Source organism: Schistocerca cancellata, chromosome 7, assembly GCF_023864275.1.
Source record: "Schistocerca cancellata isolate TAMUIC-IGC-003103 chromosome 7, iqSchCanc2.1, whole genome shotgun sequence".
In the NCBI taxonomy this organism is placed as follows: Eukaryota; Metazoa; Arthropoda; class Insecta; order Orthoptera; family Acrididae; genus Schistocerca; species Schistocerca cancellata.
The window spans coordinates 547699112-547713270 of record NC_064632.1 but is presented as its reverse complement, the minus strand read 5'-3'; positions in this window follow the sequence as shown (position 1 = coordinate 547713270).

The window sequence follows — 14159 nt, the reverse complement described above, 5'->3', positions numbered from 1 at the left end:
GTAACCCTTTTTCCAATAATCTACTCAGTGGCTGTGCAGTTCCTGCACAACCCTTTGACGAATTTTCGGTAGTAATTTGTCAAGCCTAGAAATTATTGTAATTGTGTAACTGTTTGTAAACTGACAAATTATGTACAACTGAAGTGAGATAAGAATCCACCCGCTTGACTAATAATATGTTCCAGATAAGTCACTTGTGCCTGGGCAAAATGACAGTTATCGAAATGTGAGACGAGCTGTTTCAGTCTATCAAATACTTCACTTAGGTGTTCTGTGTGTTCATCTAGATATTTTGAAAAAACGGCGATGCCATCAAAATAAATCATGTTCTTTTGCGGTTTTAAACCTTGAAGGACTCCCTCTAAAAAACGCTGAAATGTTGCGGGTGCGTTTTTCAACACAAAAGGCAGTCTGTGACACTGGTAGTTACCAGATGATGTAAAAGCTGTTTTTGGCCTATTCTCTGGACATAGAGAGCTTCTATTAAACGCAAGGTTTGTTGTGAAACATCGATTTCTGTTGTAACCCATACTAGTCTTCGTATACACTGTTGTTGTTGTTTCAAAAAATGGTTCAAATGGCTCTGAGCACTATGGGACTTAACATCTATGGTCATCAGTCCCCTAGAACTTAGAACTACTTAAACCTAACTAACCTAAGGACAGCACACAACACCCAGCCATCACGAAGCAGGGAAAATCCCTGACCCCGCCGGGAATCGAACACGGGAACCCGGGCGTGGGAAGCGAGAACGCTACCGCACGACCACGAGATGCGGGCTGTTGTTGTTGTTGTGGTCTTCAGTCCTGAGACTGGTTTGATGCAGCTCTCCATGCTACTCTATCCTGTGCAAGCTTCTTCATCTCCCAGTACCTACTGCAACCTACATCCTTCTGAATCTGCTTAGTGTATTCATCTCTTGGTCTCCCCCTACGATTTTTACCCTCCACGCTGCCCTCCAATACTAAATTGGTGATCCCTTGGTGCCTCAGAACATGTCCTACCAACCGATCCCTTCTTCTGGTCAAGTTGTGCCACAAACTTCTCTTCTCCCCAATCCTATTCAATACTTCCTGATTAGTTATGTGATCTACCCATGTAATCTTCAGCATTCCTCTGTAGCACCACATTTCGGAAGCTTCTATTGTCTTCTTGTTCAAACTATTTACCGTCCATGTTTCACTTCCATACATGGCTACACTCCATACAAATACTTTCAGAAATGAATTCCTTACACTTAAATCTATAATCGATGTTACCAAATTTCTCTTCTTCAGAAACGCTTTCCTTGCCATTGCCAGTCTACATTTTATATCCTCTCTACTTCGACCATCATCAGTTATTTTGCTCCCCAAATAGAAAAACTCCCTTACTACTTTAAGTGTCTCATTTCCTAATCTGATACCCTCAACATCACCCGACTTAATTCGACTACATTCCATTATCCTCGGTTTGCTTTTGTTGATGTTCATCTTATATTTCCTTTCAAGACACTATCCATTCCGTTCAACTGCTCTTCCAAGTCCTTTGCTGTCTCTGACAGAATTACAATGTCATCGTCGAACCTCAACGTTTTTATTTCTTCTCCATGGATTTTAATACCTACTCCGAATTTTTCTTTTGTTTCCCTTACTGCTTGCTCAATATACAGATAGAATAGCATCGGGGAGTGGCTACAACCCTGTCTTACTCCCTTCCCAACCACTGCTTTCCTTTCATGCCCCTCGACTCTTATAACTGCCATCTGGTTTCTATACAAATTGTAAATAGCCTTTCGTTCCCTGTATTTTACCCCTGCCACCTTTAGAATTTGAAAGAGAGTATTACAGTCAACATTGTCAAAAGCTTTCTCTAAGTCTACAAATGCTAGAAACGTAGGTTTGCCTTTCCTTAATCTTTCTTCTAAGATAAGTCGTAAGGTCAGTATTGCCTCACGTGTTCTAGTATTTCTACGGAATCCAAACTGATCTTCCCCGAGGTCGGCTTCTACTAGTTTTTCCATCCGGCTGTAAAGAATTCGTGTTAGTATTTTGCAGCTGTGGCTTATTAAACTGATTGTTCGATAATTTTCACATCTGTCCATACCTGCTTTCTTTGGGATTGGAATTATTATATTCTTCTTGAAGTCTGAGGGTATTTCGCCTCTTTCATACATCTTGCTCACCAGATGGTAGAGTTTTGTCAGGACTGGCTCTCCCAAGGCCGTCAGTAGTTCCAATTGAATGTTGTCTACTCCGGGGGCCTTGTTTCGACTCAGGTCTTTCAGTGCTCTGTCAAACTCTTCACGCAGTATCGTATCTCCCATTTCATCCTCATCTACATCCTCTTCCATTTCCATAATATTGTCCTCAAGTGCATCGCCCTTGTATAGACCCTCTATATACTCCTTCCACCTTTCTGCTTTCCCTTCTTTGCTTAGAACTGGATTTCCATCTGAGCTCTTGATGTTCATACAACTGGTTCTCTTACCTCCAAAGGTCTCTTCAATTATCCTGTAGGCAGTATCTATCTTACCCCTAGTGAGATAAGCCTCTACATCCTTACATTTGTCCTCTAGCCATGCCTGCTTAGCCATTTTGCACTTCCTGCCGATCTCATTTTTGAGACGTTTGTATTCCTTTTTGCCTGATTCACTTACTGCATTTTTATATTTTCTCGTTTCATCAATTAAATTCTATATTTCTTCTGTAACCCAAGGATTTCTACTAGCCCTCTTCTTTTTACCTACTTGATCCTCTGCTGCCTTCACTACTTCATCCCTCAAAGCTACCCATTCTTCTTCTACTGTATTTCTTTCCCCCATTTTTGTCTATTGTTCTCTTATGCTCTCCCTGAAACTCTCTACAGCCTCTTGTTCTTTCAGTTTATCCAGGTGCCATCTCCTTAAATTCCCACCTTTTTGCAGTTTCTTCAGTTTTAATATACAGGTCATAACCAATAGATTGTGGTCAGAGTCCACATCTGCCCCTGGAAATGTCTTACAATTTAAAACCTGGTCCTTAATCTATGTCTTACCATTATATAATCTATCTGATACCTTTTAGTATCTCCAGGGTTCTTCCACGTATACAACCTTCTATCATGATTCTTAAGCCAAGTGTTAGCTGTGATTAAGTTGTGCTCTGTGCAAAATTCTACCAGGCGGCTTCCTCTTTCATTTCTTAGCCCCAATCCATATTCACCTACTACGTTTCCTTCTCTCCCTTTTCCTACAGACGAATTCTAGTCACCCATGACTATTAAATTTTCGTCTCCCTTCACTATCTGAATAATTTCTTTTATTTCATCATACATTTCTTCAATTTCTTTGTCATCTGAAGAGCTAGTTTGCATATAAACTTGTACTACTGTAGTAGGTGCGGGCTTCGTATCTATCTTGGCCACTATAATGCGTTCACTATGCTGTTTGTAGTAGCTTACCCGCATTCCTATTTTCCTATTCATTATTAAACCTACTCCTGCATTACCCCTATTTGACTTTGTGTTTGTAACCCTGTAGTCACCTGACCAGAAGTCTTTTTTCTCCTGGTACCGAACTTCACTAATTCCCACTATATCTAACTTTAACCTATCCATTTCCCTTTTTAAATTTTCTAACCTACCTGCCCGATTAAGGGATCTGACATTCCACGCTCCGATCCGTAGAACGCCAGTTTTCTTTCTCCTCATAACGACATCCTCTTGAGTAGTCCCCGCCCGGAGATCCGAATGGGGGACTATTTTACCTCCGGAATATTTTACCCAAGAGGACGCCATCATCATTTAATCATACAGTAAAGCTGCATGCCCTCGGGAAAAATTTCGGCCGTAGTTTCCCCTTGCTTTCAGCCGTTCGCAGTACCAGCACAGCAAGGCCGTTTTGGTTATTGTTACAAGGCCAGATCAGTCAATCATCCAGACTGTTGCCCTTGCAACTACTGAAAAGGCTGCTGCCCCTCTTCAGGAACCACACGTTTGTCTGGCCTCTCAGCAGATACCCCTCCGTTGTGGTTGTATCTACGGTACGGCTATCTGTATCGCTGTGGCACGCAAGCCTCCCCACCAACGGCAAGGTCCATGGCTCATAGGGGGAGTCGTATACACTATGTGATCAAAAGTATCCGGACTTGCGGCTGAAAATGACTTAAAAGTTCGTGGCGCGCTTCATCGGTAATGCATATATTCAATATGGTGTTGGCCGTAGGCTTGATCACCGCTTCTACTCTCACAGGCATGCGTTCAGTTAAATTCTTGAAGGTTTCTTGGGGAATGGCAGCCCATTCTTCACGGAGTGCTGCACTGAGGAGGGGTATCGATGTCAGTCGGTGAGTCCTGGCACGAAGTCGGCGTTCCAAACCATCCCAAAGGTATTCTATAGGATTCAGGTCAGGACTCCGCGTAGGCCAGTCCATTACAGGGACATTAACCGCTTCGCCACAGTCCTGTCGAAAGATGCAATCGCCATCCCTGAATTGATCTTCAACAGTGGGAAGCAAGAAGGTGCTTAAAACATCAGTGTATGCCTGTGCTGTGATAGTGACACGCAAAACAACAACGGGTGCATGAAAAACCCGACCACACCATAACACTACCGCTTCCGAATTTTACTGTTGGCGCTACACACGCTAGCAGATGACGTTCACCAGGCATTCGCCATACCCACATCCTGCAATCGGATCGCCACATTGTGTACCATGATTCGTCACACCACACAACGTTTCTCCACTGTTCATCGTCAAATGTTTACGCTCCTTGTAACCAAGCGAGGCGTCGTTTGGCATTTACCGGCGTGATGTGTGGCTTATGCGCAGCCACTCAAACATGAAATCCAAATTGTCTTACCTCTACATCTACATCTACATCCATAGTCCGCAAGCCACCTGACGGTGTGTGGCGGAGGGTACTTTCAGTACCTCTATCGGTTATCCCTTCTATTCCAGTCTCGTATTGTTCATGGAAAGAAGGATTGTCGGTATGCCTCTGTGTGGGCTCTAATCTCTCTGATTTTATCCTCATGGTCTCTTCGCGAGATATAGGTAGGAGGGAGCAATATACAGTTTGACTTCTCGGTGAAGGTATGTTCTCGAAATTCAACAAAAGCCCGTACCGAGCTACTGAGCGTCCTTCCTGCTGAGTCTTCCACTGGAGTTTATCTGTCATCTCCGCAACGCGTTCGCGATTTCTAAATGATCCTATAACGAAGCGCGCTACTCTCCTTTGGGTCTTCTCTATCTCATCTATCATGCCTGCCTAGTAAGGATCCCACACTGCTGAGCAGTATTCAAGCAGTGGGCGAACACGCGTACTGTAACCTACTTCCTTTGTTTTCGGATTGCATTTCCTTAAGATTCTTACAATGAATCTCAGTCTGGCATCTGCTTTACCTACGATCAACTTTATATGATCATTCCATTTTAAATCACTCCTAATGCGTACTCCCAGATAATTTATGGAATTAACTGCTTCCAGTTGCTGACCTGCTATATTGTAGCTATTTGATAAGGGATCTTTCTTTCTATTATTCGCAGCACATTACACTTGTCTACATTGAGATTCAATTGCCATTCCCTGCACCATGCGTAAATTCCCTGTAGACCCTCATGCATTTCAGTACAATTTTCCATTGTTACAACCTCTCGACATACCACAGCATCATCCGCAAAAAGCCTCAGTGAACGTCTGATGTCATCCACAAGGTCATTTACGTATATTGTGAAAAGCAACGGTCCTACGAGACTCCCCTGCGGCAAACCTGAAATCACTCTTACTTCGGAAGACTTCTCTCAATTCAGAATGACATGCTGCGTTCTGTTATCTAGGAACTCTTCAATCCAATCACACAATTGGTCTGATAGTCCATATGCTCTTACTTTGTTCATTAAACGACTGTGTGGAACTGTATCGAACGCCTTGCAGAAGTCAAGAAACACGGCATTAACCTGGGAACCCGTGTCTATGGCTCTCTGAGTCTCGTGGACAAGTAGCACGAGCTGGATTTCACACGATCGTCTTTTTCGAAACCGATGCTGATTCCTAGCCTCCACGAAAGTCATTATACTCGAACATAATACGTGTTCCAAAATTCTAAGTCTCATAGACGTTAGAGATATAGGTCTATAGTTGTGCACATCTGTTCGACTTTCCTTCTTGAAAACGGCGATGACCTGTGCCCTTTTCCAATCCTTTGGAACGCTACGCTCTTCTAGAGACCTACGGTACACCGCTGCAAGAAGGGGGGCAAGCTCCTTCGCGTACTCTGTGTAAAATCGAACTGGTATCCCATCAGGTCAAGCGGCCTTTCCTCTTTTGAGCGATATTAATTGTTTTCTAACCCTCTGTCATCTATTACGATATGAACCATTTTGTCATCTGTGCGATAACCTAGAGAAGTAACTACAGTGCAGTCTTCCTCTGTGAAACAATTTTGGAAAAAGACATTTAGTATTTCGGCCTTTAGTCTGTCATCCTCTGCTTCAGTACCATTTTGGTCACAGAGTGTCTGGACATTTTGTTTTGATCCACTTACCGGGTGACTAGAATTCGGCAGTAGGAAAAAGAAGAGAAGGAAACGTAGTAGGTGAATATGGATTGGATGTAAGAAATAAAACAGGAAGCCGCCTGGTAGAATTTTGCACAGAGCACAACTTAATCATAGCTAACACTTGGTTCAAGAATCATGAAAGAAGGTTGTATACATGGAAGAAGCCTGGAGATACTAGAAGGTTTCGGATTGATTATATAATGGTAAGACAGAGATTTAGGAACCAGGTTTTAAACTGTAAGACATTTCCAGGGGCAGATGTGGATTCTGACCACTATCTATTGGTTATGACCTCTAGATTAAAACTGAAGAAATTGCAAAAAGGTGGGAATTTAAGGAGATGGGACCTGGATAAACTGACTAAAGCAGGCGAAATACCCTCAGACATCAAGAAGAATATAATAATTCCAATCCCAAAGAAAGCAGGTGTTGATAAATGTGAAAATTACCGAACTATCAGTTTAATAAGTCACGGCTGCAAAATACTAACGCGGATTCTTTACAGACGAATGGAAAAACTGGTAGAAGCCGACCTCGGGGAAGATCAGTTTGGATTCCGTAGAAATGTTGGGACACGTGAGGCAATACTGACCCTACGACTTATCTTAGAAGCTAGATTAAGGAAAGGCGAACCTACGTTTCTAGCATTAATTGTAGACTTAGAGAAAGGTTTTGACAATGTTGACTGGAATACCCTCTTTCAAATTCTGAAGGTGGCAGGGGTAAAATACATGGAGCGAAAGGCTATTTACAATTTGTACAGAAACCAGACGGCAGTCATAAGAGTGGAGGGGCATGAAAGGGAAGCAGTGGTTGGGAAGGGAGTGAGGCAGGGTTGTAGTCTCTCCCCGATGTTATTCAATCTGTATATTGAGCAAGCAGTGAAGGAAACAAAAGAAAACTTCGGAGTAGGTATTAAAATCCATGGAGAAGAAATAAAAACTTTGAGGTTCGCCGATGACATTGTACTTCTGTCAGAGACAGCGAAGGACTTGGAAGAGCAGTTGAACGGAATGGATATTGTCTTGAAAGGAGGGTATAAGATGAACATCAACAAAAGCAAAACGAGGATAATGGAATGTAGTCGAATTAAGTCGGCTGATGCTGAGGGAATTAGATTAAGAAATGAGACGCTTAAAGTAGTAAATGAGTTTTGCTATTTTGGGAGCAAAATAACTGATGGTGGTCGAAGTAGAGAGGATATAAAATGTAGACTGGCAATGGCAAGGAAAGCGTTTCTGAAGAAGAGAAATTTGTTAACATCGAGTATAGATTTAAGTGTCAGGAATTCATTTCTGAAAGTATTTGTATGGAGTGTAGCCATGTATGGAAATGAAACATGGACGATAAATAGTTTGGACAAGAAGAGAATAGAAGCTTTCGAAATGTGGTGCTACAGAAGAATGATGAAGATTAGATGGGTAGATCACATAACTAATGAGGAAGTATTGAATAGGATTGGGGAGAAGACAAGTTTGTGGCACAACTTGACCAGAAGAAGGGATCGGTTGGTAGCACATGTTCTGAGGCATCAAGGGATCACCAATTTAGTATTGGAGGGCAGCGTGGAGGGTAAAAACCGTAGAGTGAGACCAAGAGATGAATACACTAAGCAGATTCAGAAGGATGTAGGTTGCAGTAGGTACTGGGAGATGAAGAAGCTTGCACAGGGTAGAGTAGCATGGAGAGCTGCATCAAACCAGTCTCAGGACTGAAGACCACAACAACAAACAACAACCACTTACCGCTTTGACATCAGACCTAAATTTCTTAATATTTTGTGTCAAGTCAGTACATAGAACTTTACTTTCGTATTCATTGAAAGCCTCTCGCATAGCCCTCCTCACACTACATTCCGCTTCGTGTAATTTTCGTTTGTCTGCAAGGCTTAGGCTATGTTTATGTTTGCCGTGAAGTTCTCTTTGCTTCCGCAGCAGTTTTCTAACTCGATTGTTGTACCACGGTGGCTCTTTTCCATCTCTTACGATCTTTGTTAGCACATACTCATCTAACACATATTGTACGATTGTTTGGAACTTTGTACACTGATCCTCAACACTATCTGTACTTGATACAAAACTTTTGTGTTGAGCCATCAGGTACTCTGAAATCTGCTTTTTGTCACTTTTGCTAAACAGAAAAATCTTCCTACCTTTTTTTTTAATATTTCTATTTACGGCTGAAATGATCGATGCACTAACCGCTTTATGATTGCTTATTCCCTGTTCTGCGTTAACTGTTTCAAATAGTTCGGGTCTGTTTGTCACCAGAAGGTTTAATACGTTATCGCCACGAATCTGTTCTCTGTTTAACTGCTCAAGGTAGTTTTCAGATAAAGCGCTTAAAAAAAAAATTCACTGGATTCTTTGTCCCTGCCACCCGTTATGAACGTTTGAGTCTCCCAGTCTATATCCGGCAAATTAAAATCTCCACCCAGAACTATTACATGGTGGGGAAATCTACTAGAAATATTTTCCAAATTATCCTTCAGGTGCACAGCCACAACAGCTGCTGATTCAGGGGGCCTATAGAGACATCCAATTACCATGTCTGAGCCTGCTTTAACCGTGACCTTCACCCAGATTATTTCACATTTCGGATCTCCGTCAATTTCCTTCCATACTATTGCAAAATTGCGATCAGTGGGAATCGAACACGGGTCCACTGCATGATAAGTCTTTACCTAATCAATTTGCGCTACGCATACTACAAGTTAACTCCCGGTTAACTGTCGTAGTACTTGCAGTGGATCCTGGTGCAGTTTGAAATTCCTGTGTGATGGTCTGGATACACGTCTGTCTATTACACATTATGACCCCTTTCAAATGTTGGTGGTCTCTGTCAGTCAACTGACGAGGTTTGCCTGTAAGCTTTTGTGCTGTACTCGTCCCTTCATGTTTCCACTTCACTATCACGTCGGAATCAGTGGACCTAGGAATGTTTTGGTGTTTGGAAATCTCATATACAAGCATATGACACAAGTGAAACCCAATCAGCTGACCACGTTCGAAGTTCGTGAGTTTCGGGGAGTGCCTCATTCTGCGCTCTCACGACCTCTAATGACAACTGAGATCGCTGATATGGAGAACCTGGCAATAGGTGGCAGCACAATGCACCTAATATGAAAAACGTGTGTTTATGCGGGTGTCCGTATACTTTTTTTCACGTAGTGTACCTGCTCATACGTGTAAAACATCTTTTAAAACACTTGTACACAGTCTAGTTGGTACAACCTTAGCAACGGGTGTACCTTGTAGCACAGAAAGATTTGCAACTTTTGCCCCCATCGGAAACCATTTCCCGTTGAGATCTACTGTTTGTTGCAGCAGATCGATTTTAGCATGATGCTTTACCAGATAGTATAATCTGAGTATTACAGAAAATCCTTGCTTCACCGTTACCAACACTTCCATTTGCTCCTGAAATCATGTGTTTCCTATTGCATTCAATCTGTACCTTGGAGTTTCCAGACTCCTCTTGTCCACAGAATAAAGACTAACAATCAATGCAAGTACCCCAGTATCTACTTAAGTCTTCTTATTTACCTAAGCTATCAAGCAACAGTGCAACTCCAGAAATACCTTTCAAATAAAATGATTTACTGGCAATGCTTGCCGATGGAAGGAACATTCCCGTTCATGTTTAATTGTTTCTTTTTTACATTGTACTTGCCATTTTTTTGCAGATTCGCAATCCTGGGGCGTACAGTATGGTATTATAACATTGTGGTTGGTGACACTACGCCTTTAAATGCCGCTGCTGACCACAACAGTAACATTCTTTTATCAGATCTGAATATTTTCCATACAGTGACGTTCCTCATTGCAGTGTCCACCTCCTGTAAATGCGTAGTGATGCTAACCGCAGTGGCTAAATCCTCGGGGTTTTCCAATCGTAACCATTGTGAAAAATCTGGTGGATACCTCTGAGAAACATGTCCAATACTCTCTTTTCCACTTCTTTAAGCAAGACTCCGTTTTCATGTGTCTTCTGCATGAGATCATTAGTCCGTGCATTAACCTTGTATATTCTATCAAAAATGGTTGTACTGTTTCATTCGAATTTTGTGTTAAACTATTGAGTTTGTCCCTAAAAAAACGTGTACTACTGAATTACTGGTAAGACAGAGACTTAGGAACCAGGTTTTAAATTGTAAGACATTTCCAGGGGCAGATGTGAACTCTGACCACAATCTATTGGTTATGACCTGTAGATTAAAACTGAAGAAACTGCAAAAAGGTGGGAATTTAAGGGGATGGGACCTGGATAAACTGAAAGATCCAGAGGTTGTACAGAGTTTCAGGGAGAGCATAAGGGAACAATTGACAGGAATGGGGGAAAGAAATACAGTAGAAGAAAAATGGGTAGCTTTGAGGGATGAAATAGTGAAGGCAGCAGAGGATCAAGTAGGTAAAAAGACGAGGGCTGGAAATCGAAGAGGATGTAGATGAAGATGAAATGGGAGATACGATACTGCATGAAGAGTTTGACAGAGCACTGAAAGACCTGAGTCGAAACAAGGCCCCCGGAGTAGACAACATTCAATTGGAACTACTGACGGCCTTGAGAGAGCCAGACCTGACAAAACTCTACCATCTGGTGAGCAAGATGTATGAAACAGGCGAAATACCCTCAGACTTCAAGAAGAATATAATAATTCCAATCCCAAAGAAAGCAGGTGTTGGCAGATGTGAAAATTACGGAACTATCAGTATAATAAGTCGCAGCTGCAAAATACTAACGCGAAGAATGGGAAAACTAGTAGAAGCCGACCTCGGGGAAGATCAGTTTGGATTCCGTAGAAATGTTGGAACACGTGAGGCAATATTCACCCTACGACTCATCTTAGAAGCTAGATTAAGGAAGGGCGAACCTACGTTTCTAGAATTAATTGTAGACTTAGAGAAAGCTTTTGACAATGTTGACTGGAATACTCTCTTTCAAATTCTGAAGGTGGCAGGGGTAAAATACAGGGAGCGAAAGGCTATTTACAATTTGTACAGAAACCAGACGGCAGTCATATGAGTGGAGGGGCATGAAACGGAAGCAGTGGTTGGGAAGGGAGTGAGGCAGGGTTGTAGTCTCTCCCCGATGTTATTCAATCTGTATATTGAGCAAGCAGTGAAGGAAACAAAAGAAAACTTCGGAGTAGGTATTAAAATCCATGGAGAATAAATAAAAACTTTGAGGTTCGCCGATGACATTGTAATTCTGTCAGAGACGGCAAAGGACTTGGAAGAGCAGTTGAACGGAATGGACAGTGTCTTGAAAGGAGGATATAAGATGAACATCAACAAAAGCAAAACGAGGATAATGGAATGTAGTCGAATGAAGTCGGGTGATGCTGAGGGAATTAAATTAGGAAATGAAACACTTCAAGTAGTAAAGGAGTTTTGCTATTTGGGGAGCAAAATAACTGATGATGGTCGAAGTAGAGAGGATATAAAATGTAGACTGGCAATGGCAAGGAAAGCGTTTCTAAGAAGAGAAATTTGTTAATATCGAGTATAAAGTGTCAGGAAGTCATTTCTGAAAGTATTTGTATGGAGTGTAGCCATGTATGGAAGTGAAACATGGACGATAAATAGTTTGGACAAGAAGAGAATAGAAGCTTCCGAAATGTGGTGCTACAGAAGAATGCTGAAGATTAGATGGGTAGATCACATAACTAATGAGGAAGTATTGAATAGGATTGGGGAGAAGAGAAATTTGTGGCACAACTTGACTAGAAGAAGGGATCGGTTGGTAGGACATGTTCTGAGGCATCAAGAGATCACCAATTTAGTATTGGAGGGCAGCGTGGAGGGTAAAAATCGTAGAGGGAGACCAAGAGATGAACACACTAAGCAGATTCAGGTGGATGTGGTTTGCAGTAGGTACTGGGAGATGAGGAAGCTTGCACAGGATAGAGTAGCATGGAGAGCTGCATCAAACCAGTCTCAGGACTGAAGACCACAACAACAACTGAATTTTCTATACCTGTAACGCAAGCCCTCTGCTACCTCACTGAATATGGATGCTTAACTAAGCTCTTCGTGATACCTGATGTTGATGTTCACCTCAGCCATGATGTGTAAGTGGGCCGTCCAAAAGTATATCTCATTTGACTATGTACTTAATGTGGCTGTAGCTATCTTCCGTAAATATAATAACACACTCTGTTGTTTTATTCTAGAAGAGAGTTATTAGATTCGCAGCTGAAGAACCAGTGAATGACAAAGGAGGACTTACTACTGTTTATTCCCCCACAAACCCGACTGAGGCTGTTGTTCTGCCAATAATGATGGCCCATGTTGTGTTAGCTATTCGTTAAGTGTGTTCGGTCTTCATAATCCTCAAACTAGTTAGTAATTCGCTCCGTAAGAGTGCCTGTCACCTCGTTAGTACTAACTGCACATGTTTCTACCTTTTTTGTGCAATTTACCTTTAATTTTTATCACGAATCGACTAGTATTACTCCCGACAATAACTAAATAGTCACAGTTGCAAAAATAAAACAATTACGTTTAATTGCAATGCCTATTCATTAAGCAACGACGCTCTGAACAATCGTCTGCCATGCGGCCGTACCTTCTACAAGCAGTACATGTTGCTGGTACAAATCTAGCATATGGTGCACTATGTCCCGCTAAATTACAGGTTTTGCAAAGATACTCCTACTGACAGTAGCCTTAAACTGCGATAAATCCGCCAGTTCTCTCGGTTTATGTAAGGTCGCATCGAAGTCTTTAAGTGCTAGCCTGGACATTGCAAAGAATACAATTTCTCTTTTTAGACAAACAACAAGCTCTTTTCTTCGACTCATCCCCTCTGTCTCTTGTTGATGTTGGTGTGCTAGATCGTTGGAGGACCTCCAACTCTTACTAACACTGGGCTGGAGCACGTCTATACACCAGTTTGTAGGGACCACCCTCTGCTGTGGTCGTGGACCTGTGCAGCGACTTTAAATACAATAAAACAATTTTCAAAATTATCATATTTATTGCTGAAAATACAAGTTGTTGCTGCTTCTCCTGAGCCGACTGGCGGCTACGTAATTCGTAGAAAAATCCGCTATATCAAATAACGGATTCACTAATGCCAAGGACGCAGCGCCATCTTCGCGTTGAAGCCAATGACTCTCCAATGCAGCGGTTTTGACCTTCACTGGTGAGGAAAACACGCCCGATCGGCAGCTCTGCTTTTAGAGATGGCGGTGACCAAGAATTGTTAGTTTTGATTCGCACGCCGCTTTGGAGAGTTCTCTATCCTTCCTACTCCACCGCTGCATTGTTCCCACAGGCTGACCTTGATGTCGGATGCCGTGTGGTCGTGCTGAGTGCTGAGTCTGGCCTGTCCATAGGAAGCCCATCAGACCCAAGCAACGATGCAGTTTAGAGCAGTTTCTGCCCTGGAGTGGAGCAGTGTTGGTGTATCCTCACACTACCCGGCAGCGCTGGCTGCTGTGTGACATTCTGGACTCCATCAGTCTTAGCTTCTGTTCACTGATCGACTGGCAGGGCAGCAAGTGTAAGATCAACAGTCGAACAGTTTTATACACACGATGCTACTATGCCATAACCATAGAACCAAGTATAATGACATGAACGAAATTGTTCCTACTGCTCGGGTGCCAAACACTAATAGGGATGAAGTATTT